General features: G+C 32.4%; 1 pseudogene; it reads right to left on the reverse strand.

The window, feature by feature from the left end:
- Nucleotides 1-146: 146 nt before the first annotated feature.
- Nucleotides 147-26,450, reverse strand: LOC149143661 (trans-cinnamate:CoA ligase, peroxisomal pseudogene; annotated as a pseudogene).

Here is a 26,450-nt window from a genome sequence, read left to right on the forward strand (position 1 = left end):
AAGACATATAAAGAACTTTTAATATTGGTAATATACCTACAACATTGTTGAAAAGAACTGTGGGTCATGCAACGTTTGCCTAAACATAAAGCTTATCACTGTGGATGCCTGAGCTGTATAGCAGCGGCCTGCTGAGATTTCTCTAACTAAAGCCGGGATAGGGCGAGATTTAACTGCCCGTGCACATCATTGTTATACTGTGCTCGATTTTGCTGTTTCGACGGTATTGCCTTCTTCCGGAGAGTTCGGGTAGGCGGTGCCGCCGTTGAAGTTGGGAGGTGCCGGAGGTGTTTGGCCCTCTCTCTCAGCAGGTTTTTCTGTATTTTGCCGGTGCCAGTCTTGGGCAGATCCGTGAAGACGACAACTTTGGGAACCATGTAATGCGGCAGCTTCTCTCTGCAGAACGACACAATCTCTTTTTCTTTTATGATGCTTCCATCGTTGTCCTTCGTCTTTATAAAGGCGCAGGGCGTGCAACGACGGCGGCCTCGGAAACAGTAGGGTGGGTGTACAGAACGGATTCGACCTCCACACTGCTGATGTTTTCTCCACCGGAGATTATGACGTCCTTTGAACTGTCCTTTATCTCCACATACCGTCCCGATGGACAACGCCAACGTCAAGTGTGGAACCACCCACCAGCAAACGCCTCGGCGGTGCTCTCGGGGTCGTGGAGATACCCCTTCATGATGCTCCTGCCTCTGAACATTATCTGGCCCATACTCTCTCCATCCCGCGGCAAGCTGGACATCGTCACTGGGTTCTTCACGTCGACCTGGTCGAGGCTCAACACACCCACTCCTTGCCGCCCTTTGAGCACACCTCGTTGCGCTGGGGTTAGTTGAGCATCGTCCCATTCGCTGCGGATTTGGGTGGTCGAGGAGGATGTTGAAGACAATAGGCGCACAGCACAAATGAGTGACATGGTGCTGATTTATGGCTCCGTATATCTCGTCTGCAGAAGTATTGCGAATGCAGACGTTGGTTTCGCCTCGTGCTGCGATCTTCCATGTGAACGTCCAACCATTGCAGTGGAACATGGGAAGCGTCCACAGGTAAACTGGCTCTCTCCCCATTTCCCACGACACATACTACTCAGGTATGCTCCTCTGTGGCTGTACAACACTCCTTTCGGTGCTGATGTCGTCCCCGATGTGTAGTTGAGGCAGATCAACTCCCCCTCGTCCGCAGGCTTTACTGGATTGAATCGCGGATCTCCACCTCGAACCAACTCCTCGAAAGTGCTGCTGATTACCACACCAACTTGATTACATAGTCCAGCAACATGAGCAGCAGCAACGCCGTCGTCATGATCATGTATGAGGATGAGACGAGGAGTGAGGAGAGGCGATTCGAGGAGAGAGGGCGTCCCTGGCGAGAGAAAGGAGTTGGTAGTCCACCAGCAGAAGCTTCGCTTGGGAGTGAGCGAGAATGGTGGCAACGTTGCGAGCGTCAAGGCGAGTGTTTATTGTATTGAGAACAGCGCCGGCCATGGGCGACTCGTAAAGGGCAGGAACATTGGGTGCCAGAACCGAGACCACCTCGCCTTTCCCTATTTTGAAACGATCGACCAGAGACGAGGCCACACGTGTGCAACGTTGCAAGGTGTCAGCGCATGTAAAGCGAACACCACCTTGATCGTAGATTATGGATGTCCGATTTGCATACACCGTTGCCGCTCTGTGAGGAAAGCTCACCGTTGGTGAGGGAGGCACGTAATTCGCTACGCATTTCCCCTGATTCTCTATTCCCTCGTTCACCGCTTCCAATTCAACAACCTTGTTTTTTATATAGGGTTCAGAGAGATCTTTCCAACAAGGTATTGTACGTGCCAAACAGAGATAATATGACCAAGTTACAAACTCGGGAAGTTGGCTTCCCAACTAACCCCAACGGGGCCCACCAACTCTTCTTGTTACAACTCCTTAAGTTAGGGTTTTGTTTATTTATGGTTTTCCCTTGTTGTTAACAATAAATGGGCCCTTGAGCCTCATTGTAACACATTTCAAAGTTATGTAGCAACCACATCTCTTCTCAGATATAAGCTACCATCGCCCAAGCTAGTTTATTTCCATTCTATTTGTAAGCATATTTTAGTATTTGATATTAATGAAATGAAGAGTTATTTCCGTTCCATCTTTGTATTTATGGTTATATCTGTAATTTGTCGCGTTTCTATTTAAGTTTGGATTAATATTTTTATTTTAAAAAAGTGCACTGTGCATTAACGAGATAGAGACCATTGACATCACTATACATTATCCGCAATTGATGATCCATTAAGTATTTGTTGTAATCCTTTGGGGTTAGAGTATATAGTTATGATTAGGAAATAGACTAGGTATTTCGAGTATTTTTTCGTTATGGATATATAATTGTCTCCCTTAAAATCAGATTGTATAAATATGTTCTTGAGTGTTTAATAATATCATAACAGAATACTATGTTTTCTATCATGGATTCTCCAGACACTTGTACAAGTGGTATCAGAGCAGGGTTTCAGAATAAAATTGAAGTGTCTGGATCAAACTTTATTGTTGCAGAAGTTGCAATTCATCATGAAAATTTGGCCTCAAAGTGATCTCACTCGTAGTGTGACCTGGCAGATGACCTTGTGAAGTTGATTGGATGACAGCGAAAGCAATGGTGGATTTATTGGACATTTGTGGATTTGGTGGTTTTGGAAGTCACCACCTGGGACCACTACTTGGTGGTTTTGAAAACTCAGTGTGTTTCCTTTGCAATTCATCACAGCGAATCATTTTTTTCTGAATGGTTTTTTCAAATCTATCATACGAGACCACTGCCCATGTTATACATCGACGCATAGGGTGTCTCCACAGACTGTTGGATCAGAGGATACACACGATAGATAATCTCTGACCGTTGATGTATCATTGTATGTCGTAATGTGCTATTGGCTATTGACCATGACTTTGGATGTCATTAGTTGTAGTCCCATATGTGGAACCTCATCAATGCAACCTGTGGTTGCTCGGTGTTGTTTGTATGTAATTTTCTAAATTATGCGATAAGTTTTGAGTCTTCTTACCATCTATTCATGTGGTTGGTCTACCTTTCTTACGCCGAAGTCTCAAGAACCACAATTTCCAAGTGTCAACTTTCCTTGTGCACTTATGTAGGAGGCCCAAGTGTTTAATAAAATCATACATGTTGAATGCGTTGGTTCCGCCATTCAAATGTCAGTACTTGGATTTTTTAAATGTTGTTCATTGGATGTGGTTGCAAGGTTGTGAGACGTCACTAGATTAGATTACTTTACAGTTGATTGTTATTGATCTGTAAGTAAAATTATGCCCAGTTGAAATAGAAAGGTTTTTTAAAAAAAGGGAGTTCTATACAATTATATTTTTTACTATTATTTTATCTACAAAAGATTAATTCTTTTGTATCTTTAGTTGGCATTGTTCTATCTAGAAAGAAAATTACCAAGAGTGGTACAGGAAAATAAAAAATACACTTATTTTTAATGATCTGTGGGATGGAATCTGTGAAGGAAAAGGAGGTAATGCACTAAAAACACCTTATGAGGAAAAACAATTACCAATTTGCGAGAGTAGGGATAAAAAGGCCCATGCTTTAATTTCTACTTGAGTCTCAGAAGAGGTAAAAAAATACATTATTCAGAGTAAAACAACATATGATGCAATAGAAAAATTAATAGAGCTTTATGATTCACATTCTGAATTCGAGATAATATAGTTACTATTGAGGTTGTTTAATATGGAAATGAAAGACAATGATCCATTGAAACTTGCTTCTAAAATTAAAGCCATCAATCATGAAACTGAATCTACTAGAGGAAAATTGGATCTTCAGCTCACTCCCTCTATAAAACTCTTTACCTTGCTTATTCTCACTACTTGGAATCTCTCCAATTTAGCGAAGAGTTCAAACATTTATATTTTGACAAACTAGTAGAGAAAATTGCAGAAAGAGAGAAGGCTTTTGGCATGAAAGAAACGTTACATAACTCCAATACTGAAACATTATGTCTTTCTCAAAAAGACCAAAAACCTTAGAAGAATTTGTCATAAATACTAAGGGTAGCAATGGATGAGGTAGGAGGAATTATAGAGATAGGGGGGGTAAAAATAATCAGGGAGATAAACAGCGTAATGATAAACAAAAAAATGTTTCTGATAAAACAATTGGAAAATGCTTTATATGTGGTAAAATTGGACATACTACTACAAATTGTAAAATTCCCAACGAGAAATTAATGAAAGAAGAGAACAAATGCTTAATAAGAAATATCAACTAATTCCAGAAAAAGAACATTCTTCTCAGAATGCACATTATGTTTTTCCCATTGTAATTTTAATATGGAAGACATATTTAGTACCTCTTTTTCTTCATGGCATGATAGTTGGATTTTAGACATAAGTGTCACTCATCATATGACCTTTGGAAGAGATTTGTTTAAAAAATTTAGTGTTAATATCGATGGAGTAGTGTATTTTACTTATAAGTCTCAATTCAAACCATCATGGATTGGTTCTATTCAATTAAAAATTCCTAGACCTGCAAATTATACTTTAAATGATATTCTTTACATTCCACAGTTCCAAAGGAATTTATTATCTCTTGTAAAAATAAGATAGCAGGGACATTCCATTAACATGTTTGATTGTAAAGTGGAAATTTGAAGAGAATCTGACAATAATCGTGTAGTGAATGGTATAGAAGAAGATAAATTGTTGAAGTTGAAAGGTATGTCATCTGTTACATTAAATTCTAATCATTTAGTTCACAAAAATGATACTCTGTGAACATCTTTATTGTGGTCGACACGCTTTGGGCATATTAATTATGAAAGTACTAAAATTATGAGACAACAAGGGATTAAGGGACTTGCAATAGTTCCAAGAAAATTGACTCCATGTAATGCTTGTATATTGGGGAAGCATCACAAACAGTCTTTTCAGAATTCTACTTCTAGAGCTACAAGGAAATTAAGTCTCATACACTCAAATTTGTGTGGACCTATGTCTGTACCAACTTCTAATGGAAATAAATACATATTGACTTTTATTGATGATTATTCGAGGATGTGTTGGGTCTATCTACTTAAAGAAAAATCACAAGTTTTTGATGTGTTTAAAAAATTTCATCTCTTGATTACAAATGAAGCTCAGCTTAATATTGGTACTATAAGAACTGATAATGGGGGAGAATATACTTCACATGTTTTTGAAAGATATTTGCAAGAGAATGGCATCAAACACCAAACCATAATACCTTATAATCCACAACAAAATGGTGTTGCAGAATGAATGAATAGAACACTACTCAATATGGTTAGATCAATGATGTTTTTTAAGAATGTAAAATTGATGTTTTGGGGAGAAGCAATGCTCTATGCAGCTTATATTAGAAATTGATGTCCTTCCTCTATCATCAACAACAAAACTCCATATGAAATGTGGCATAATCATCTTCCTGTTGTTAAACATTTCAGAATTTTTGGTTCTCAATGTTATGCTTTGATTCCTAAACAACAAAGAAATAAGTTGAGTGAAAGAAGAAGAAAATGTATATTTTTGGGGTATTCTATGACTTCTAAGGCATACATATTGTATGATGAAGAGAATAAGAAGTTTATTTTGTCAAGAGATGTAGTTTTTCTTGAATTTGATAAAGATACACTCATTATTGATAGACAACTTAATCAGTTAGAGAAGTTTGTGCCTAAGAAGTTTTATTATGAATCAAATAATATTCTTCCACATCCTGAAGGGGGGATTCCCATATTAGATTAGTCTGTGGATTTTCCTTCTCTCAATGATGATAATAATTTTGTTACTGAAGAGAAATTGGATGATAAAAGTGTTTTTGCAAGGACAACATGGACAGAAACAACAAAAATAGAGAGTGCAACAGAATGTAATGAAGCGTTTGTTTCACAAGATGAGAAACTTCCTTCACAATCTCTACGAAGATCAACACGTATTAGAACATTTCCAAGGGAATACGATGAGTTTGAGACAGGGAGTTCTGCAGGTGACTATTCTCGTTGTGAATTTCTTTTTTATGTTGATTGTGGACCTACTTGTTTGGAAGAAGCTGCTAGTTATGATCAGTGGAAAAATGCAATGCAAAAGGAATATGATGCTCTCATAAAAAATGGCACACGGAGGCTAGTGGATCCTCCTGTTGGCATCAAACCTATTGGGTTCATTTGATAAGCACAAGGCAAGACTTGTAGCAGAGGCGTATGCACATAAAGACGATGTTGACTATAAAGAGACATTTGCTCCTACAACTAAATGGGGCACTATTACATCGTTGTTTGCTATTGTAGCTTAGAAAGAATGAGAAATTCATCATATGGATGTTAAACTTGCTTTTTTAAATGAGGATTTGAAAGAAGATGTTTTTATGTTTCAACTATAAGGTTTTTCTGTTAAAGGGAAAGAACAAAAGGTAGGAAAATTAAAGAAGTCTTTGTATAGATTGAAACAAATTCCACGTGCATTGTATGAGAAACTAACTGGACATCTTCTGAAGTTAAATTCTAAGAATTTTGACCTAGATGATGCAATTATTTTTGTTAAGAAAGCTGGAAGATCAGTTATATATCTAGTTTTCTATGTTGATGATTTGATTATCACGGTGAACAATGATGAAGATATACCATCTATTAAGAAGGAATTGCAACTGGTTTTTGATATGTCAGATTTAGGTTTACTTCATTATTATCTTGGAATTGAAGTTGATAAAAAACCACAACATATTTTTATCTCTTAGAAGAAATAGGTTGGAAAATTATTAAGAAAATGTATTATGATGGACTGTAATCCTGTTGCTACACCAATGGAGCATAATTTCAACTCACTTAAGAAGAAGGAAAACCATTTGAAGAATCAAAATTTTGATGCCCCTCTCTCTCTATTTCGTGGTTTGGATTGGGAGATCCACGTCTCATATGTTTCGCTGATGCCAAAAGTTGCCTGTTGTTGGAAGCAGTTGCCCAATCAAAGTTGCTGGAAAGGGTCAAAGATCTGGGAGGCTGACTTGGTGTGGAGGGAAAGTCTGGTCTTGGTCTAGTGTGAATAATCTCAAAGAATACTATTGAAGGGAAGAATTACCCTAAATGGGTTTTCCTCTCAAGGGCGGTTTTTCCCTAACATGTTCCTATATCTTGTATATCTCGTTTTGTGATCTTCATACACACATAATATGATAATTGCTTGATGAAAGATAAGATAATAAAAAAGTAAAATTAGCCAACATATCCACAAGTAATTATCAAGAAAAGATAATCAAACCCTAACATAATATCTTTTATTTTCCAACGCTTTCTTGGAATAAAATTGCATGGTAAAATATAAAGAAAACATATCACTTTACTGAAATAAAATTTACATGGTGAATGATAAGTTAGGGATGTTGTTTTCTTGCAAAGAAAACACATGTGAAACCTAGACACAAAAATATTAAATAAATCATGATATTTTTTTCATGAAAAGAATGTATGTAAAATTTTCCTATGAAAAGAGAAAGAAAGCAAGTTATTTCATAAAAGAAAAGATTGCCACGAAATTATGAAAGAAAATTAGATTATTAATTTCCTTCAAGATATTATCATGATTCCAATAGAATCTTAATAGGAATATGTGAACAATAATAATATCCATTATATTGGAATTATTGAAATAAATTCCTATGTTAATTCTTGAAAAAAAAAATAATCATTGCATGAATCATTGTATTAGATTTCGAAGTGAAATGTCTTTGCATACATTATCATATTCTTGTTAAAGAGAAAAGTTATTTAGATTAATTTTCTTGGAAGGGTTTTGATGAATTTGTATGCATATATTACCCATCTTGTTTATTTAAAGACTGCAAGGATTTGAGTGCAGAAAGACATGGATAGGAGTTTCTTGCATGAATTGATAAAAACTAAAGATTGTTTTCTTGAAACATACATATGAATATCGTTCATACAAGAACAAGACTGCACACTTGTTTCTTAAAAAGGTTATGTGCATTGAAGTAAGGGTCATTGTGTTAAAAAAAGACACATGTTGCATGTACAAAAGGGTAGTCATTGCATTATAGAAAATATGTTTTCGCATGTATATAAAGGAAGCTATTATATAAATATTCTTGAAAAGAATAATCTCTTTGAAAATATTCTCTAAATAGATGAATTGTGTTGATTTTTTGATTTAGGTGCATAAAAGGGTTTTATGCATAAAATATGGTTAGATGTGGTAATTTATTGAAAGGGAAGCATGAGAAACTTGCATGTAGAAAGATAGAGAAATGAAGTTATATTAACACCTTTTTAAAAAAAATATATATTTGTTTACATGAAAATAATAGTTAATGATGGTAGAATTCTAGAGAAGTGTATATGCATTGCGTAGATTAAAGAAGGGTTGATATGACAAGCTCTTGCATACAGAAAGAAGAGTCATTGTGTTATAGAGATATGTTTGTCATATGAATAGAAGATCTATTGAGCTATATTTATTTAGAAAATATTATTTGTGACTACTTTTATGCTATCATAACTATTATGTTAGTTTCTTTTGCAATAAGATCATGTATAGGCATGCAAGATTTATATTAGATTTTGTTGGAAAGAATATACATTTGTATATGGGAAATGATAGCATATTGTGTTAGCCTACATTGGAAATTCTTTGGGAAAGAAGATGAATTACATGCACAAAAACCATAGTAATGTCTTGGTTTCCTTAGAATCTATATATATATATATATATATATATATATATATATATATATATATATATATATATATATATATATATATATATATATATATATATATATATATATATATATATATATATATATATATATATATATATATATATATATATATTGGTAATGTTGGTATAATCTTTGGAAAATAAGACATGTATTTCTATGCTTTATTCCATTAGTTGTATGGAAAAGAAAACATGTTTTTTCTTGCCCCATTATACCAGATTTCCTCGAAAAGGAGACGTGTTGCATTCTCTATTGTGTTAAGAATTCTTTTGGAAAGTATAGGCATTTGCATGCATAGTAACAACATTTGTCGTGTTATCTTCCTTTACGTATTTGTGTGCACCAAAAGTAATAGTTGAAGGGCTAGTTATTTTGATAAATTTTGTGTAATTAACATGAACGGAGATCATAACTGATGTGTTAGTTTCCTTTAAAGGAATGTCTAGACAGTTGTAGTGATTTGTCTTGCAAGAATGTGGGTTTATGTGAGGGGAATATTAGTTAATGTGGTATTTTTTTTATAAAATCATTGATGGTTATATGCTTATAATTAATTCATATGCAGTGCTAAAGGAAGCATGTCATGATATTTTGTTTGCATTTCATGAATGCACATGAATAGATGGTGAAGCAATACTAATATATATTTATGAATTGTTTTGATTAATAATTTATTTAATCATGATATCAAAGGTTGTTGGCAACAACAATTGCAGGAAAAGGCTATGACATATAAAGATGGATTAAGTTACTATTATGGTAGGCAATAAGTTAGTGGTCTATTCATATTAAAGGAATTTCAGTTGTAGGATAATCCATTGATGCCAAGAACTAGGCCCTATAGACATAATGCTCAAGGGTTTGTGGGTAAATGTTGTCATGATTATTGTAATAGCTTATAACAAGTTATGTTTTTATTTAGATGATATTATTGGTAATATTTTATAAAAATGTTAAAGGGATGCACTCCCTTATAACCATTGAGTGAGGGGTGAACACCCTCACGTGTGTTTAATAATAAAATTAAACGTTTGTTGGTTTTCACCCTATGTGGTTTCCCAGGTATATTGGTGTTCAATGATGTGATCGCTTATTGTGTCAGTTTTGTGATGATGATTCCTTGTATGATGTGACGTTTATATTATTAATAATATGATTAACTAACTAAGTTAAAAGAATCATAGAAATAATGCAATTTTACATTAGAAAGTTTATGTTAATATGCTACAATAGTGGTTATTAATGGTTATGTAGTTTACTATTAAATTACTAAAGTTACTCTATGTAACAATGAAGATTCTGTCTAATGGTTAATGAGGAATCTCAAAGAGTAATTTGGATAGCTACCTCTGGGTAAATTGAGTAAAAATTTTCTAAATCCATACATTTTGATGCGAGCTTACTAGAGAATGTTACAAGTGGTATCAGAGCTTAAGGTTACAACACTAGCAGCTTTGGGAATTGTTAATCAGGAATGAAATTGAGTTATACTACTAGTGGGAATCAGCGCAGGTATGTTACTAACAATATATATAATGATATATGCAGTAGACTACTTTTGACTTGACATGCATGATGCATGTTTATAACCGCATTGAAGAGTAATAAGTAATAAAGTTTGCTGCAAAACTATGTTCATGACATTTGAATCCTGGTGAGGATAGAAAACAATAAAATATTTGTTGCACCTATGAATAACCTAAGTACTCACTAGTGAAAGTGAGAATCAACTACCTATCTTTGCAAATATGAAAATATTAATGATTTAATGAACATGAATAAAGTTACAATGCACTACCGATAAAGAATAAATGCATGAATGAAAAATATGCGGAATTTCCTTGAAGAGGATGATAGAGTGTTTTAAAAGGACATTCAAACCCCTCTCAATGTTAAAAATAAACCATGAGTCAAGCAATGAGACTTGACTGTAATAACTAGTTGTTGATTGAGTTTTGTCATGGTTGATTAGTTAGTGTTGTAGGAATAACTATTAAAACTTATATGCATGAATTGGATTTGATTTAAGCTTATTGCAAGTTGTAGACAAGTGATTATGGTAGTTACTTCATGTATCAGTCTGTTGGTAATAGTGCATTGTGGGATTTGGAAATGCTGGATTGTTACCCTAATTGTTATTGTCATTTACACGTTAATGAATATTTGCATATACTTTTATGCATGATTGTATTGTACGCATGAAACTAAAATGATTTTGAAAGTGAATACTTATTTATGACTAACGTTGTTCATCAGTCTAAGTAGGGGTAGCTTAATGGAAACAAAAAAACCTATGAATGTAAAACATTGCAATGTAAATTACAACCATAAATGATAAAGTATAATGTTATGATATGGATGATTTTGTTATCTGGAAAAATCAGAATGCATATCACATGTATGTCAGTTATGTTTCTTCTCAATCTAGATATTGTGGACCCATGCTGAGGGTTAAGTATTAATGCATGCTCTACATAAATGTTTCTTTTGTTAATGATAATGTGTATATGGTTGTTTATGTAAATCACTATGGGAAAGAGTCCTGAAAGAGAATTTTACATGCCAGATAGTTGTTGAGAGTTGTGAAAGGGAAGGATGCCTTGGGTTGATGTTAGTTGCTTGCTCAGAAGGGTTGATGGCACTTGCCTTCCCAAATTTCCTATCACTAGAGATAAACGATATCAGTAAGGGAAAATAGTTGTCCAAGATAATGAAGAGGGGAAAAATCCTAAGGAAATTCTTTTGATTTGGATCCTGTTGGAGGAGGACCAAAATTCCTCATAGATAGGACATTTTCAGAGGAATGAGCAAGACTCCACCAAGTGGAATCCTATATTTGACCCTTTGTTGCCATTGGAAATTGTGAGCTAATTGGTCAATGGAATTCCAGAGTCGACCTAGTATGGTCTATGTCAGAGAACTTTCTAGATGTGAAAATCACTAAATCTGGTTGTGGAAACTAGTTCCCATGCATTGGGAGGGGCATTCTTTTTCAACTGTGGTTTTCAAAGAATTAAAAATTAACTAATTAGTTATGTGTTGTGTTTAAAATTAATTTTATATATAATTTTGTAACCCTGTTATGTAAATATTGACAACAAACGAGCTTAGTGCACGGTAAAGAATTATTGGCATTGGAGTTTCTTTATGGTATTACTAATCTTTTGATGTCTTAGTAGGGGCTAGGACAATATGCACTTGGTGCACTTATTGTTCATTTATATGATTAGAGATATAGGTGCTCTCTGAGTGCTTTTAGAAGTACTATGTGTATGTCTTTAGCGGGAGCTAAGACAATGTGCATGTGGCATAGTGGTTTATCATTTTGATGATTAGAGTATTTGTGCTCTCTAAGTACTTGTAGAAGTACTGTGATTGAAATATCACCTGACATTACATAATTGATTTATAGTTAAAAGTATTTCATTTGATTGAGAATGTTGTGACTAATATGGTTATGTTGGAATTGTTAGCCATATATTACAGGGAGCTTGTCATTGAGAGTGAATGGGTTGTCAAAACATTGTTAGAAAACTTAAATAAAGGTGACCATGACTTTCAAGAGCAATTGGTAAGTAATGGTAAGTTGATCTAGAGATTTTGCTTTGTATTTTATGAATTTGAATAATGGATATGTGATGGAAAATATAACTTGCATATTTTTGCAGTTGTAAATGCTTATGACTATTGATGAACATTATTGTTTTTTTTTGTCTTACTGATATTGCCTAGAAATAAAACCCTTCATTTTAAAGGTAAAGGTTTCTCTTTTGGTTGTTTGGATCATTATATAAAGAGTAAAAGTTAATGATAAACACTAAGGATGGCGTTTACCTCAATTGGGGGAGTATGTAATATCCTTAAAACTTGCATTTACATTGACATTCACAATGCAAAATATTATTTTTACCATGTTTAATGAAAGAGTTGAAAACAAGAACCATTATTATTTAGTTAGCAAATAATTTGAATCAAATAAATAAAATTATAACTCATTGAGAAAAATAAAGTTTTATAGATTCTTTAAATTCATTCGTAAACAAGAAAAATGACTTTCATCTTCATCAACTGGAGTTTTCATCATGTGAAGTCTCGAGGCATTGATCGTCACAACTTTGGTTAGGAATGTTGTCACTCCAACGAAATGTATTTTGGAAGATGAGGTATGCATATGGGAATTCACGGTTGTTGCACACAAAATATAAGTAACATTGACTTCTTTGGAAAGAAATTTCATGTGTTTTGTGAAAATAATGATAAGTTATTTTATTATTTGGAAATATTTCTCTAGACTCTCAAATTTGAAGATATTTTTGTCTAAAGGAATTATTTATTTCATTGGAAGGTTCTGTATGGTTTCCATACAATAATTTTTGAAAAACATGCATGAGAATTTTACATATTAAAAACAAGCAAACCATGTTGTTTTATTAAAAAAATATATGGAGGGATGTTGTTACTCTTGAAAAGAAAATGCATGTGAATCTTGGAAACAAAAAGATTTAAGAAAACATACTACTTTTCATAAAGAATGCATGTGAACTTTCCATGGTAAAAGATAAAGAAACTACATTACTTTCGGTTTGAAAATGTAACTATGTTCGGTCTTGAATAATGTACTTGAGTCATCATGTAATTTACCTATCAAAAGAATAAAGAAAATAATTTTTATTATTATTATTGTGACTTATTAAAGCATGGGCTTCATGCTTGGGTCACTATGTTTTAGGTCAAAGTCCCCATTGACGACTTCTAAGATTTATTCTGAGTCTATAGAGTCATTTTACATTTAAAGAGACCCTTCTTCAACTTTTGAATCATGTAAACAGGTTAAGTATTGAGTCAAATATGAATTATGTAGCCTTCACACCATATCGCCCTAGAAGAAATTTAATTTAGCCTAAGCACCCTATTCTACCCCATATGAAGCATATAAATGGAAGGTCATCGAATTCATTTGGAGCATCATTCTCAAACAAGTTCGATATATCTTGTAGAGGGGAAGAAGTGCAAAGTTCTCTTGTAGCTGGGAAAGAGTGTGAAGTATTTTTCTAGGAACCTGAAGTGAATATCAGCTTGGAGAAGTTGAAGGAGAAAGGAAAAAAAGAAATTTTGGTGCCTCCCTCTCTATATTTCGTGGTATGGATTGGGAGATCGAAGTCTCCTAAGTTTCGTTTTTTCCAGAAGCTGTCTGTTGCTGGAAGATGGTGCCTAGTCGAAGTTGCTAAAAGGTGTGAAATATCTAGGAGGCTAACTTGGTATGGAGGGAAAGTTTGGTCTTGGTTTAGTGTGAAGAGTCTCAAATAATACTATTGACAGGAAGAATTATCATGACTAGGTTTTCCCCTCGAGGGGGGTTTTTCCCTAGCATGTGCCTATATCTTGCATCTCTTGTTTTGTGATCTTCATACACACATAATATGGCAATTTATTAAGATAAGATAATAAAGAAGTAAAAGAGGTCAGCACACTCAGAAGTAATTATCAAGAAAGGAGAATCAAACCCTAATGTAATAATTTTGATTTTCCAACATAGTATCAAAGCTAAGGTTAGGAAGAGACGAAGATCACTTTGTTGGCATGGATTGTCACTATATGATGAACTACATAAGAATGGGTTTCAATACTGCTGGAAGTTGAATAATGGATCAAAGTTGCATTCTATATGTTCCAACTTTGAAAAGTAATTTTATTTTTATTCTTTAGAAGACAAAAATGAAATAATTATGTTTGTTGATGGACAAGTATTGGCTTGGAAAAAGACTCTAATATTGATAATGCTAGGGTTATTGGAGTTCGTAAAACTAGTGAAACTAGATCTAAAGAGATATTATACCTCATCCATTTCTATGTGTGTGGCCCCCTGGCTGACAAATCACTTGGAAGTCATCTCTATTATGTAACATTAATTGATGACCATTCTAGAAAGACACGACTCTACCTCCTCAAGACAAAGATGAATCATTTGATAAGTTCAAGGAGTTTCGAGTTGAAGTCGAAACCCTAACCAAAAGAAAGATAAAAGCTTTGAGCTTTGACAATGGTGGGAAATACGCTTCTAAGGAATTGATTGCTTATTAAAAGGAAGCTGATATTAAGATGGAACTCATTATTCCTTATTATTCTGAACAAAATGGATTGGCCAAAAGGAAGAATAGGTCAATTTAAGAAGGAATTTGAACTATGCTCTTTGATCAAGATCTACCAAATTTCTTATGGGAAGAAGCAACGATGACAACTGTACACATTCAAAATATGAGTCCTCATAAGAGTCTTCATAATAAAACACCCAAAGAAGTATTCACAAGAAAGAATCTGAGTGAGGATCGCCTCTGAATCTGTGGAAATCCATAATATATTCATGTTCCGTAAGACATTTTCTATATTCTCAAGAATTATGAAGGAGAACCTCTCAAGACAAGGTAGGTCAAGGAACAAAGGTATGCTTCAAATACATTGGTTTATTTATATTCAAAGTGTTATTCATTTGACAGTCTATTACTAACATTTTTATGTCTAGCTATATTTAATCACAATGATTCTTGTCTATGGGTGATTCATCTCTTGATAAATCTACCAAACCCCTCTCATATTCTGAACTGATTTTGTATAACCCTAGACAGGTTCTGGAAAACCCTAATCGAAGGGTATGCTAATAGGAATGTCTAAAACCCTAAACTACTTAGGGATATTTTCAAATGCTATTTGAGTTATGATGATGTCATGTTTGGGATTTTGGCATGATCAGGAAAGCCTAACTTGCTAGGGTTGAATGATAAGGTCTAAAATCAAGAACCCTTGAAGTTTTCGTAATGTTTGGTTTGCTATATTTCTACATTTAAACTTTCCCTCATTAGGGTTTGGTGGAATGTGTGAGCAAGGCCCTTATATTTACATAGAAATGATTACCTTGAATGTGTGTGTATCTAATCAAACCCTAGCCTAATATAATTTATATATCTAACTCTTATTTGATATTTTTCTGAAGTTGGGTTTGACTAACACATGATATGATATACATTTGCATGATGATGAAATTTAGAAATACATAGATATGTCCTTTTGATTGAAACCCTAGCTTGGTCTTGGTCATATGTATTAATGTTGATGGACATATGATATGCTTATGTATGGCTATGAATTCCTAGACATGTGTGTTGACCTAGTCATTGATGGTCACAAGTCTTAGGATTTAATGGAAATCCTTGTGTGAAATTCTAGGATGATGATATATGGAAATCTAGGGTGTTGTAGCTAAACCTTAGTGAAGTTAAATTATCTAGTATGTGTGATATAAAAATTTAAAATCTATTAAATGATCATTGAAAATGAAAATATAGGGCTTTTCAGTTAAATCCTAGTAGTAAAATTGTCTAGTCTGGAATGTAACAATCTGAGATCTATGTATTTAATGATTTTTGAGATTGTGAAAAAGGAATTCTAGGGTTTTGGAGTTAAACCTTAGTGAAAGTAAAATATTTGAAATATCATGATTTGAGATTTATGTAAGGTCGCTGAAATTGTGAAAATGGAATTCTAGGGTTTTGACCTTGAACCTTAAGTCGAAGTAGAAATCTCTTATGAACGTTGACAATATGATAATTTGATATTTGTGAAAATTTGTTGAAATTTTAGTTTTGCATGGATTTGATGGTTGATCAGAAAACTAGGGTTTGCAACTAACCCTAGTGGAAGCTAGTCATGTTAATGACTAAGCTGTGATTAACTTTGATTGATTCTTTTGTACGAAATCTAGGATTTGTATGAAACCCTAGTGAGAAGTCTAACATATGAATTTTGAAAGGTTGTTAGATTCTTTATATTTATCTGAATTATTTCTAGGGTTTGTTATATGTTGTAGTAAGGTATGTTATACCTTTGGAAGACACATTGAAAACCTAGATGGAATGAATGTTTTTATGAAGAAGTCTAGGGTTTGTGAATACGTCCCTAGCAAGATGATGAAGAATATATGTCTCTTGTTCGTAAATTACGTCTGGGTATTTGATATGTATAAATTTGAAATGATTCTATGATCTTAATATGGCAAACATCATGCTTCTATAGATTTAGTTGTACTTGCTATCTAAGTTATGTAGGTACACAATCTTCAAGGTGAACATTCTTGTTGACCAGCATGATGAAGATTATAGTAAATCTAATGAAATGGATGGAAGCCATGAAAGATTCTATGATGACGAAAAGAATAAGCATAACTCTCTAAGTTAAGAAGGAGTCTAGATGAAATTTCCCTAGGTTAAGAGGGAGCTTGAATGGAAGGAATCTCCCTACAAAAAGAGAATGACTCAGAATATTCCTTGTATATGAATGATTAGATTCTCTATGATTAAGAGGGAGTGACATATATGATTCTCTACTCCATGTGTCATGCACTTGATCGGGACTAACAACTGTGAGATTTAGCGAAGGCCATGAGTAAGAGAAGGAAATTGGAGAATTCATTTTGAGGTGTTGTTGAAAGAAGGAAAGCGGGATCCAACTGAAGAATATGCTGGTGCATATGAAGTAGGAAGAATAATGCATGATTGAGTAATCTTCTTTCAAATGTTTATTTGATAGTTCTACTATTGAAAATTGAGAAGAAATATATGTTGTCTCGTAAACCCCAAAGTTTTGTATTTGAATATGTACATGTAAAAATATTATTGATTGGGGTTGGGCTTGTATAGGTGAATCTCTCAAAGGTTTTGATAGCATGTTGGTTATCCTTCAGTTTGATAGGGAGAGATTTGTGGATGAAGGGGTGTTGTGGCTTTGTGAGTGAATCATTTCCTGGGAAGACATCTAGTCGACACTTTGTCCTGATGTCTAGGTCCCAGAGTTGAAAAGATGGTGTTGAGCTCTGTTTTGGATACACACCTGGATTTTTGGTTTGATGGTGAGCAAGTAAGCCCGAGGGTACTTAAAGGGGCTGAAAGCTTGAGTCCATCTTTTTCCCACATAGACATATTTCCTTGGTTAGGAATCTAGTCCATGGCATTGTAGTGCCTAAACTATTGAGTGACTATTTGGATAGATTTCCCTGGTCAGGAATCTAGTCCATGGAATTGCGGTGCCTAAAGTTCTTCATGGTTCATATAGTTTGAGAGCTTCCCTTATATTTGTACATTATGAATACCTGCATAGATAAGAGGGAGTGTTGGAAAATTTAACTATGTTTAGTCTTTAATAATGTACTTAATCATCATGTAATGTACTTGTCAAAAGAATAAAGAAAATAAGTTTTATTATTATTATTGTGACTTATTAAAGCATGGGTTTCATGCTTGGGTCGCCATGTTTTAGGTCAAATTTCCCATTTAGGACTTCTAGGATTTATTCTAAGTCTATAGAGTCATTGTACATTTAAAAAAACCATTCTTGGGCTTCTGAATCATGTAAAAAGGTTAAGTATTGATTCAAATATGAATTATGTAACCTCCACACCATGTAGGCCTAGGATAAGATCAAGTCGGCCTGAGGACCCTATTCGACCCCACATGAAGCCTATAAAAGGAAGGTCACTGAATTCATTTGGAGCATCATTCTCTCACACAAGTTTGATCTCTCTTGCAGCTGGGACGAAGTGTGAATCTCTCTTGTAGTTGGGAAAGAGTGCGAAGTGTATCTCTGGGAGGCCAAAGTGAATGTGCATTTGGGAAAGTCTAAGGAGAAAGGAAATATTGAAATTTTGGTGCCTCTCTCTCTCTGTTTCATGGTCTGGATTGGGAGGTCAAATTCTCCTAAGTTTCATTGTTCCCAGAAGCTGCATGTTGCTAAAACATGTTGCCTGGTCGATGTTGCTGGAAGGTGTCGAAGATTTGGGAGGCTGACTTGGTGTGGAGGGGAAGTCTAGTCCTGGTCTAGTGTGAAGAGTCTCAAAGAATACTATTTAAATGAAGAATTATCTTGACTGGGTTTTCCCTTGAGGGGGTTTTTCCATGGTATGTGCTTATATCTTGTATCCCTTGTTTTGTGATCTTCATACACACATAATATGGTAATTTCTTGATGAAAGATAAGATAATAAAGAAGTAAAAGAAGTCAACATACTCACAAGTAATTATCAAGAAAGGAGAATCAAACCCTAATATAATCTCTTTTATTTTCCAACACTTTCTTGGAATAAAATTGCATGGTAAAAGCTAAGTTAGGGATGTTGTTTTCTTGGAAAGAAAACACAGGTGAAAACTACACACAAAAATATTAAATAAATCGTGATATATTTTTCATGAAAAAAATGTATGTAAACTTTTCTTATGAAAAGAGAAGGAAAATAAGTTATTTCATTAAAAAAAAAGATTGCCACGAAATCCTGAAAGAAATTTAGATTATTAATTTCCTTGGATATATTAGCATGATTCCTATAGAATATTAATAGGAATATGTGCACAATAATAATATCCATTATATTGGAATTCTTGAAATAAATTCCTATGTTAATTCTTGAAAAAAAATTATTAATTTCATGCATCATTATATTAGATTTCGAAGTTAAATGTCCTTTCATACATTATCATATTCTTACAAAAGAGGAAAGTTAATTAGATTAATTTTCTTGGAAGGGTTTTGATGAATTTGTATGCATATATTACCCATGTTGTTTATTTAAAGACTGCAAGGATTTGAGTGCAGAAAGACATGCATAAGAGTTTTGTGCATGAATTGATGAAAAATAAAGATTGTTTTCTTAAAACGTGCATATGAATCTTGTTCATACAAGAACAAGAAAACATACATGTTTCTTTAAAAGGTTATGTGCATTGAAGTAATGGTTGTTATGTTAGAAAAAACCACATGTTACATGTACAAAAGGGTAATCATTGCGATATAGAAAATATGTTTTTGCATGTAACTAGAGAAATTTATTATGTAAATATTCTTGAAAAGAATAGTCTCTTGAAAATATTGTTTGGATAGATGAATTGTATTTATTTGTTGATTTAGGTGCATAAAAGGGTTCTATGCATAAAAGATTGTTAGCTATGGTATTTATTGAAAGGGAAGCATGAGAAACTTGCGTGTAGAAAGATAGAGGAATGATGTTATATTAACTTCCTTTTGAAAAAGAAGTATATATTTGTTTACATGAACATAAAAGTTAATGATGGTAGAATTCTAGAGAAGGGACTATGTGTTGCGTACATTAAAGAAGAGTTATTATGATTAGCCCTTGCACAAAAAAATAATAGTCATTGTGTTATAGAGATATGTTCATCGTATGGATAGAAGAACTATTGTGCTATATTTCTTTAGAAAAAATTATATGTGATTACGTTATGCTATCATAACTATTATGTAAATTTATTTTGGTATAATCTGTGGAAAATAAGACATGTATTTGTATGCTTTATTGCATTAGTTTTATTGAAAAGAAAACATGCTTTTTGATTCCCTATTATACTAGATTTCCTCGAAAAGGAAAGAAGTTTTGCATGTTCTATTGCGTTAAGCATTATTTTGGAAAGCATATGAATTTGCATGCATAGGAACAACATTTGTTGTGTTAGATTTGTATACATATTTTCATGCACCAAAAGTAATAGTTGAAGGGTTAATTATTTTGATAAAGTTTATGTAATTCACATGCACAAAGTTCATAACTGATATGTTAGTTTTCTTTGAAGGAATGTCTTGATAGTTGTAGTGATTTCTCTTGCAAGAATGTGGCTTATGTGAGGGGAATATTAGTTAATGTGGTATTTGTTTATAGAAATGCATTGATGGTTATACGTTTATAAATAATTGATATGCAGTGTTAAAAGAAGAATGTTGCGATATTTTGTTTTCATTTCATGAATGCACATAAACAAATTGTAAATAATGATTAGTATATATTTAGGAATTTAATTGATTTAACCATGATATCAAAGTTTGTTGGCAATAGCACTTGCAGGAAAAGGCTACGACATATAAAGATGGATTAAGTTACCGTTATGATGGGTAATAAGTAAGTGGTCTATGCAGATTGAAGAAATTTCTGTTGTAGGATAATCCACTAATGGAAAGAACCAGATCCTAAAGACACAATGCTCAAGGGTTTGTGGGCAAATGATGTCATGATGATTGTAATACCTTATAACAAGTTATGTTGTTATTGATATTATATTCTTTGTAATATTTTATAATAGTGGTCAAGGGATGAACTCCCTTATAACCATTGAGTGAAAGGTGAACACTCTCATGAATGTGATGGCTTATTGTGTTGATTTTATGATGATGATTCCTTACATGATGTGGCGTTTATATTATTAAGAATACAATTAACTAACTGAGTTAGAAGAATCATATAATTAATGCAATGTTACATTATTAATTTTATATTAATGCTAGAATTGTATAAAAAATTTCCAACTCCATACATTTCCATAAGAGATTACTAAGAAATGTTACAAAATCACCTTATAAATTTAAATATGGAATTTAAACAATGAAAAATTAGAATCTCATTATAAAATATTCTATTCTATTACTCATAATGAAAATGTATAATTATAGAATTGATTTATAATGTGTGTATGCATATGACCACATAAACATTTAAGAAATGCTATTTTAAATTTTACACTCCAAAACAATTTACACCTAATATTATTTTATCTTAATAAATCCAAAATTAAAATAATTTTAGACTATATTAATATATTCTCATCTTATAACTAAACTTCTTTTACAATAATTTCTCAAATAATAAAAATCTTTGTGTTCTATATTTCTTTGCTTAATTTCTTGTAGCAGCACCACAATTTTTTAGCTTAAGATCAGTCATAGTTCCTGTCCAATCATTCTATAAATGTAATAGTCACTTTCAACTACGTCCGTTTATACTGGTGATTAAAAAAGGCAAGCCGGTTAGTCATACAAATCATCATTCATTCTTAAGTATATTTTTAATGGAGTAGGAAAGCTTTTTATTTTGAATGGAGATATATAGAGAATTTTTTTCATTTAAGCCCATAATCGGAAAAAAATACTTCCACTCATGCATTCATGCATTCATTACAGGTAAGTGGATTGGTTGTCAAAGAGAAGCTTCCACACATAGATTATATAAAGAGGAACAGTCCTCTATATCACTAATTATGGTTGATGTGTGTCAAAGTCAATACAGGTAGCATTTGAGAATTTCAAAGATTTTACTGGGTTTAGAAATGTTATAGCTTATTATATTTAATAATTATTTTAATTATATATTTATTAAATGTTTAGAGAAATAATTTTTTGTTTAATTATTTTAAAATAATAATATTTAAAAAAATTGAAAATGTAAAATAATGAGATTATATTATATATTTTTTCAATTGCTTTATATATATATCCTAAATAATATATATGGTTAACTATTTAAATATTTTATTTTTAATTTATATCAAATGATTAAATATTTTATTTATTATTTATATCAATTTTGTTTTTAAATATATATATCAATTTCATATTTACAATATTTTTTTTAATTTTTTTAATATATATATATATATATATATATATATATATATATATATATATATATATATATTCAAACATTTTAGAAATGTAAATTAATTATATATTTTCATAAGATTTTAAAATGTAAATATCAGATTTTTTAATTTTATTTATTTTTAAATTACTTTATCTTTATTTCTTAGTACAAAGTTGATATAAAATGATATGGTTCACATCAAAATATTTTAAGAACATCTTTAATGTTTTTATTTTTTCCTGGGCTCAAATCCAGAAGAGTAAACTATGTCTGTTTTGGTAATTTTTTATTTATTACTATTATAATAACAACAAAATTTAATTTTTGAGCCTGCCATAAATTAAGGAATTAATATCATTATTAGAGGAATTTTAATTTGTTTATTCATTTTACAGTGAAAGAGATTTGATTATTATGAGAATTTTGATCTGTTTTATATATTTATTTTAGAATAAAAAGAAATTTAATAACTAGTATTAATAACCTATGAAATCTCAACAACTGTGTGTTTAGACACCACCACTTTTCTGTGTTTCGTGATCCTAACACTATCATAAAATCTTGTAAGTTGTTCAGACTCTCAATTTCACCCATTGAGAGTGACACTATACTAACCTTAAAAAAATCATTTTACCTTTTTCCAAAGCCGTGGACCTGGCTCTGCAATCGATTGAAATGCAAGTTCTGGCCTTCTACAGACGATTGCATTTCTATAGGATCTAACTCATCTATGTTTTCTCTTTATCTGTCTGCGAATACCTTTAAAGACCTTAAAGTGACATCTTAGATGAGCTAACAAGGATTCTTGCTAGTTCACAACTCTTTTGGAGTTTTCTCTCTACCGGGCTGTCGCCACGGCATCTGTGCAAAATGGTTTTGGAGATATACAGTTTGGGGGTCTGCGCCTTCTTAAAATTCCTTCTTCTTTCAAATACTGGTTGAATTCTAAGAACATGTATTCTTTGACATTTTTACGTCTCAGCTTATCTAGAAACTTTCAGATTACCTTTTCAGTTGACACATAGTAATTCAGTAATACTTCTAACGCTTCTGATTTCAGTTTAAGAAAAACAATACATTTCCTCCTAGAAACGCTAACAAATGTGCTAAAATGCTTGGCTTCTCTTTGCATTTTATGCATAAATTCATGAAACAAATCAAATACTCCACTGCCTTCCATTCTTCCCTGGGAAATTGCTTTTGGGAAATTGCTTTTTAATGCTGCTTTCTAGGCTCGTAACTTTAGCATCCAACCCTTTTACCAGGTGTTTTTCTGTCTCTGTAGTTTGCTTTAATCTTTGATCTGTGATTATTACTAAGAATATTTTAAGACCATTTTTGATATGTGACCATCCACTTAATGATTATTAGAGTGAAGGGTTGTCTATTTTAGAATAAGGTGGCAAGCATTTTGATTTAATTACCAATATTATTATGTGGATGGTAACCTCCACCAAATATTCTACAATATTCATAGTGATGTAAACAAATCAAATATTAAGATTTACTTCCAAAATACTTATGTTTTTTCTAATTAAATTGTTTAATTAAAAAATGTATCATATTAACTAAGTGTCATATGAAGTGAGTCATGGTTCTTAAGTTATGTTGCATTGATAAACCATTATTTTGGCTCATGGTATTGTAAGAAAGCATATTTACAAATTCCTAATCGACATAGTAAAGTGAGGCTAATACTCTATAGCTAGTATTATGAATTTTTTAATTATAGATAATGAATTAAGAATTTTTAATATTTATTATGGATTGATGCCCCTTAAAGTTTATTGGTCATTTAATTTATATAACCCCATATAATTAAATTAAAATTCTAGAAACTCTATTCTAAAATAAACATGTTAATCAACATAATTTAAAAAAATCATAAAAAAATAACTAAATTATTACTATTTATAATATTAGTTTTTGCTTTATTTTAAATTATTACTATTTATAATATTAATTATAAAAAGAATTAATATATGATTTAAAGAACATAATTAATTTCCTATGTTATTTTTTTAGTTATTCGCCAGATTGTTATATTATTTTATTTGATTCCTCGCAATAAACTTTTAGTTAATAAAAAAATAATTTAAATTTTAATAGAAAATCAAAATATATTATAACTATTGTTTTATTAATTTTTTTTTATGTTTAAGGATATTATATATATATATATATGATTGTCTTTCGATAGACAGTGATAGGTGATATATCCAAAATCAACTATCAACCAAGTTTCCATTATCATACTAAGATAATTAATATTATAATAATGTAATTAAGAATATTATTAATTATTTATAATATTCTTTTGTACAAATAGTAATATATTATTATATGGGCATATTTATGGGCTCTATAACTAGATGTAAACTTTAAGATAAATATTATAAATTTTTAAATAAACATGGTTGACCAAGGTTCCTCATGGTTGATTTTCATATTGAGACAATCTTTGTCACAATGCAAGATTGGACCATGGTTGACCATGATTGATTTTCATATGAAGACATTATTTGTGACTAAAAGACATTGGACCATAGTTGACCATGATTGACCATGGTTGATCATGGTCCATAATTGACAATGGTCAAATGGTGGTTACCATGGGCCACCATGATTGACCATTGGAGCATAGTTGACCATAGTTAAACATGAATTACCATAATTTTTAATTAATATAATCATTTTATTATCATTAATAATTAATTAAATATTATTATAATCATTTTAAAATAATATTTATTTTTACCAAATCATTATTATTATTAAGATTATTGTTATTAATTAATATTACTACTATTATATATTAATATTATTACTGAATGATGATGATGATGATCATTAACATTCATTAAGACCAATGTGGTCTATGAGACCTCAAGAAAAGAGAGTCTAATTGTCATTCTTCAAAATCCTCTCACTAGAATTAAAGCTCTGTCTCTTGGAGAAAACCAGTTGAATGAAGGAATCTCTCCTTCATTGCTTAATTGCAGTCAATTACACCTATTATTCTTGTATGACAAAAGGATTGCTGATGAAATCCCATCACAAATAGTAGCCAGGTTGTCGAATTTAGAAAACCTTACGGTGTTTAGCAACAGATTGATCGGGCAAGTGCCTGAATCATTGGGATATTGTTCTGCATTGGAGACTCTGGATCTGGGAAATAACTTCCTCAATGGTATTGTCCCTTCTCAGGGTGGCTTGCTCGTTAGAATGCAATACATGTCTCTTGGAGAAAACCAACTCAATGGAGGAATCCCACCTTCACTTCTTAATTGTAGGGAGTTACGCGAGTTAGCCTTGTATGACAACAGGCTTACTGGAGAAATATCATCGGAGATGGGTACAAAGCTCTCAAATTTAGAGGTTCTACTACTTTGTGGAAATGAATTAAATGGTACCAATATCAGCCAACTATAAATAGTAGGATAATATATTAATATATAGAATACTAGAATAAACAAGGGAGGCTGTGAGGCAGCAAGTCCCTGCATTAAGTTCAGCCTGCATAATACGTGATGTGTTACAGTAAGACGAGCTTAGTCATAGCCATCATTGGAATACAAGTTACATGGGTTGTTCAAGCTCTTAGTTCAAGCTAATCGTAATAGTTTACAACAACTCTATGAAGCAGTATTGATCAAGATCTTTCATTACCAATACTTACACGGGTACTAGTAATATGCATAATCCGTATGTGTTTCTTATTTATATAATGTGTAGAGCTTACAACTCACATAACTGAACACCTTATACTAGTAGTGCTTAGTTAATACGAGTGTTTAAGCTAATGTATTTTGCGTAATCAATGATGTGTACATTATACAAGCTTGTAATGATGCGCTTACTAATAATATCCAGATCAATTGATTGCTTCTGGGTCTCAAACTGGCAGGGATGCTACCTTTGCTTCCCCCACCTTTCCTGGAACCAACCAAGCAAATGGATGCTTACGGAATTGGGTCCACCCATACCTCCCACATCTGTGCCTACCGTACCCGTTACTCCTCAGCCACAAAACCTTGAGGCTGCGAAGCAGCAAGTCCCTGCTGCTGACTGAAGTAATTGAAACAGAAGCAGCCCTTTTGGTGGATTGACACATCAGCCTATTTGTCTCAAGCTTAACAGATGCTGCTATGAAACTAGATAATGAGCACAAAGGTCTGGGTCTCGATCTGGTGGGAATGAAAGGTACGCCACGCAT

This window comes from Pinus tabuliformis, chromosome X, assembly GCF_031772625.1.
Source record: "Pinus tabuliformis cultivar Carrire ecotype Pingquan chromosome X, CPIR1, whole genome shotgun sequence".
Lineage (NCBI taxonomy): Eukaryota > Viridiplantae > Streptophyta > Pinopsida > Pinales > Pinaceae > Pinus > Pinus tabuliformis.